Source organism: Anopheles moucheti (assembly GCF_943734755.1).
Source record: "Anopheles moucheti chromosome X unlocalized genomic scaffold, idAnoMoucSN_F20_07 X_unloc_1, whole genome shotgun sequence".
NCBI lineage: Eukaryota > Metazoa > Arthropoda > Insecta > Diptera > Culicidae > Anopheles > Anopheles moucheti.
This window is the reverse complement of record NW_026453515.1, coordinates 217,501-222,500: the sequence shown is the minus strand read 5'-3', so window position 1 is coordinate 222,500 and position 5,000 is coordinate 217,501. Positions and strand designations below refer to the sequence as shown.

General features: G+C 58.5%; 1 non-coding gene across 1 annotated transcript in view; it reads left to right on the top strand.

The window, feature by feature from the left end:
* Window positions 1-4,999: 4,999 nt before the first annotated feature.
* The window catches only part of LOC128307546 (5.8S ribosomal RNA), a 158-nt gene continuing 157 nt past the window's right edge, over window position 5,000 (top strand). Inside the window, exon 1 of the ribosomal RNA XR_008287645.1 lies at window position 5,000. This exon is cut by the window's right edge and continues 157 nt beyond it. This is a non-coding gene — a ribosomal RNA (5.8S ribosomal RNA).

Genomic DNA, 5,000 nt, shown 5'->3' with positions numbered 1-5,000 from the left:
CAGTGTCCCCAGGAACAACGGGAACTGGGTGGCGGACAGGGACGGGAAGGTGGCCATCATAGCCAGCAGCGAGGCTTATCCGGTCCAGCAAGTGGTCTCCGTGACGCAGTCTGGGATCGCGGCTGCCCGGATCAACGGCGTCCTGTTCATCTGCTGTTATGTGTCGCCTTCAGCGGGTGTTCCTGAGTTTGAGGAGATCATGCAGCGCATCGAAGTGGTAGCGAGAGGCCACTCGCACGTCGTCATGGCAGGGGACCTTAACGCGTGGCATAGCGCTTGGGGTAGTGGCCGCACCAACGCAAAGGGCGAGATTGTGGTCCAGCTCGTCGACAGCTTGGGGCTGGAGGTGTTAAACACCGGCACCGCCCCAACCTTCCTGGGCAACGGAGTGGCTCGTCCGAGCGTGGTGGATGTTGCCTTCGCCAGTCGCAGCATCGCCGGAGCTAACACCTTTCCGGAGCATCGATGGAGAATAATGAGCCGGTACTCGTACAGTGACCACGTGTACATTCGGTTTGCTGTGGGGGAGTTTCTTCAGCGGCCAGCGGCAGATCGTCGTCGACAGGAGAGTCCTTCTACGCGAGAAAGCGGCACGAGATGGCGTACCCGTCAGTTTGACGCCCGGCTTTTCGACGTGGCGCTCGACGTAGCATCGTTCGCAGAGCGGGTTACAAGTGCGGGAAGCTTGGAGAGGTTCCTGACGGAAGCTTGCGACGGAACCATGGCGCGAGTGTTCCCTTCGCAAGGCCATTCGGGACGACCTGCTTATTGGTGGACGCCAGCGATCGAGGCCTTGTGTGAGGACTGCCGCCTCGCTAAGGATCGCTTCGATGTCGCAACCAACGAGGCAGAGCAGCTCGCCGCAGCCAGCGATCTCCTTCAGGTGCGGACCGCCCTGAAGACAGCTATCACCACCAGCAAGAGAACGCACTTCGACGAGATGCTACAGGGGCTCGCGGACGACGAGACGGGACAGTGGTTCCGTAACGTGCTAAGCCGCCTCCGTGGAAGCTGGACAGCGAGGGAGCGCGACCCATCGGTTCTGGAGGGTGTCGTCTCCACTCTGTTCCCCCAGCATCCTCCAGTTGACTGGCCTTCGTCGTCAAGCCAAGTCCTGGAGAGAGGGGAAGAGGAACCAGTTCGGGCCGTCTCAACGCAGGAGCTGCTGGACATCGCGAGCTCACTGAACCCGCGGAAGGCCCCAGGTCTGGACGGTGTGCCGAATGCCGCTCTGACTGCCGCCATTCGGAAGCATCTGGAGGTCTTTCGTGACATGTTCCAGGAATGCTTGGACAGCGAGCGGTTCCCGGATGAATGGAAGAGACAGAAGCTGGCCCTTGTCCCCAAGCCGGGCAAGCCACCGGGACTCGCTTCGTCTGCGCGCCCGATCCTGCTGCTGAACAACCCGGGAAAGGTATATGAGCGGATGCTGCTGACGCGGATCAACGACGTCGTGGAGGACTTGGATTCGCCAAGGTTGGCGGAAAACCAGTTCGGGTTCCGGAAGGACCGTTCGACTGTACAGGCGATCCAACTGGTGGTAAATGCGGGCCGTCGCGCGATGTCATTCGGACGGACTAACAACCGGGACAAGCGCTGCCTCCTGGTTGTTGCGCTGGACGTGCGCAACGCATTTAACACTGCCAGCTGGCAGTGCATCGCTGCTGCGCTCGAGGACAAGGGCGTGCCGAGGCAGATACGCAACATCCTGAAGGACTATTTCACCGACAGGGAGCTCGTCTATGACACCGCAGACGGGCCCGTTACACGTCGAGTGACTGCAGGTGTTCCACAGGGGTCCATCCTGGGCCCGACACTGTGGAACATTATGTATGACGGCGTGTTACGGGTCGAGCTCCCCGAAGGGGCCAGCGTCATCGGCTTTGCGGACGATATTGCGGTTCTGGCACAGGGGTGCACACCAGAGGAGGCGGCATCTGTAGCTGAACAGGCGGTGGACGCGATCGCGGCCTGGATGGAGGACCATCACCTGCAGCTCGCTCCGGAGAAGACCGAGGGCGTGATGATCTCCAGCCTGCGGAGAGGTGAACTGAGGGTGCCGTTCCGCGTCGGAGACACCATCATCCACAGTAAGCAGTCGATCCGGTACCTGGGGGTCCAGATCCACGACCACCTTTCGTGGAAGCCACACGTGGAGCTGTCGACGGCCAAAGCCCTCCGCGTGGTAGGCGTGGTCACCTCAGTCATGAGAAACCACAGTGGACCCCAGGTGGCCAAGCGTCGGTTGTTGGCGGCGGTGGCGGAGTCGATCGTCCGGTATGCTGCCCCCGTGTGGTCTGAGGCGACGGATCTGCAGTGGTGCCGACGGAAGCTGGCCCAGGTGCAGAAGCCCCTGGCACGTGGCGTCACCAGCTCGTTCGTGTCGGTGGCATACGAGACCGGAGTCGTGCTAGCAGGCCTTGTGCCGTTCAGGCTGCTGGTGCGAGAGGACGCAAGGTGCCATCGGAGGCTCCTAGCTGCTCCGGGTGCCAGCCGCAAGGACATCCGGCTGGAGGAGCGGCAGAGGACTCTGCAGGAGTGGCAGAGAGCATGGGACGAGGCGGCCGCAGCATCAACGGCCAGTCGGTACGTGGTTTGGGCCCACCGAGTGATCCCGGACCTGCACCAGTGGATGGGAAGGCGGCATGGAGAGGTGGATTTCCACCTCTCGCAGGTGTTAACCGGGCACGGTTTCTTCCGGGAATACCTCCATGTCTGCGGTTTTTCCCCATCGGCGGAGTGCCCACGGTGCCCGGGGTCTGTCGAGTCGGTGGCCCACGTGCTGTTCCGGTGCGAGGTGTTCCAGGACATCCGAGTGGAGCTGCTGGGGTACGGCACCAGCGACCCAGTCAACGAGGACAACATGGGCATGAAGTTGCTGGAGAGCCCCGAGCGGTGGAACAACATCAAGGAAGCTGCTCGCAGAATCACGAAGGTGTTACAGCAGCTCTGGCGCGAGGATGAGCTGCAGCTCAACCTTCGTGCACATCTCGAATCGCAACCGGCGATAACATCAGCAGACGACGCTGGTGCACAGGATGGCGAGCAGGTGTCTGTCGACGGGGTGGCGGACCTCTTCCGAGTCAACCGAGGTCGAGCCAGCCGAAACAGAAGAGGTCGTCGAAGGGCTGAAGAACGGGCGGAAGTGCGCCTTGCATCCGCACTGGCAGCAGCTGAACGTGATCGTGAGAGGATCATTCTGATGGCGGCGGTGCAGGCGGAGGAAGCAGGAGAAGCGCCACCACCCATCCCCACACGAGGACGCGGACTGCCTCCTTCTCCGAGTACCTTGAGAGCGCGACACGAGCGAAGACTCTACCTACAGCGGGTCTATCGTCAACGAGCGAGGGAAGGGACTCTACCACCAGTCCCACGAGGTAGAAGCCGGCGGAGTCGGACAGCCCCTTCGGAGGCGGACATCATCCGGCGGCGTGTGAGAAGACGAGAGATGGAGCGGCTACGCCGAACATCACGAAGGGAGCCGTCCAACCAGGGGGTGCGTGAGGTGCTATCTGCAGATTCCCTGGCATCTATCACGGGATCTACTACTTCCGGCCGATAAGCGAGGGGAATTTCGGGGGTGGAAAGTAAATAGAGGAACGGCATTATCGAATGCGATGGGAGACCCATACGATTAATTGAATTAATAAAGGCGATGCCACTTGCGCTTAATACTCCTGGTCCCAAGCCCCGCTAGGGAACGGGTCCAGGAGGGGGAGAAAAGGGATAGATATAAGTTTATTTTAAGCTTTGTACAAATAAATCCCTGAGTGTTAACAAAAAAAAAACGAAGTGGAGCTTGCGGCTTAATTTGACTCAACACGGGAAAATTTACCAGGTCCGAACTTATCGAGGTAAGACAGATTGAGAGCTCTTTCTCAAATTTAAGGGTAGTGGTGCATGGCCGTTCTTAGTTCGTGGAATGATTTGTCTGGTTAATTCCGATAACGAACGCGACTCAAACAAGCTAACTAGAACGCTGTCAGCAGTGCACCTCCGGGCGCACCTGACGTCAAGGCCGGCGGCCCCTTCACGGGCGGTCGTCGGCCACGTTTGCCCTGCTTAGCGGGACAACTTGTGTTTAGCAAGGTGAGAATGAGCGATAACAGGTCCGTGATGCCCTTAGATGTTCTGGGCTGCACGCGTGCTACAATGTGAGCAGCAGCGTGTTCTCGCCAATTGGCGCCCCCATTCCGAGAGGAACGGGAAATCACCCAAATGCTCATTTAGTTGGGATTGGGGACTGCAACGGTCCCCATGAACCTGGAATTTCTAGTAAGTGCTAGTCATTAGCTAGCGCTGATTACGTCCCTGCCCTTTGTACACACCGCCCGTCGCTACTACCGATGGATTATTTAGTGAGGTCTCTGGAGGCACACCTTCCGCGGTTCCTTCGTGAGCTGCAGCTGGCATGGCCGAAGTTGACCGAACTTGATGATTTAGAGGAAGTAAAAGTCGTAACAAGGTTTCCGTAGGTGAACCTGCGGAAGGATCATTACCGATCAATAAATATATGTTGTTGTGAGTTGGTTAGAGAGATAGAGAAACACGGTATCAGCAGAACAAACTGCTATGTTACCTTTTGGGGGCCGCGCACGCCAATTAGACCCGCGAGAGAGGTGTGTCTATACTACGATATTGAGCGTGCGCGACCGTAGGCCAGTGGCCTTCGTACCTGTGCGCACACTCCCAATGGCAGCCATCGAACGCGTAAAGTGTGTGACACATGGGCGAAGGTAAAGACCCACTAGAACATATTTAAACACTGGCCTCGAGCGAGAGAGAACCTAATCAAGAGAACGAAAGTTGTGCAAGATCGCGCCGATGCCGCCCACATCGCGCGTCGATCAATGGGAAGGAAGACCAATGGTCATCCTTGTCCACCCTGGACGGCTTCGAAGGAACCGAGAGGTGCACGGTTACGCTGTCCGGGGAACTTAAGTTGTGAGAGATGCACCTAGCGCATAACGAAAACATAGGAGACAGTTGAACATACCAAA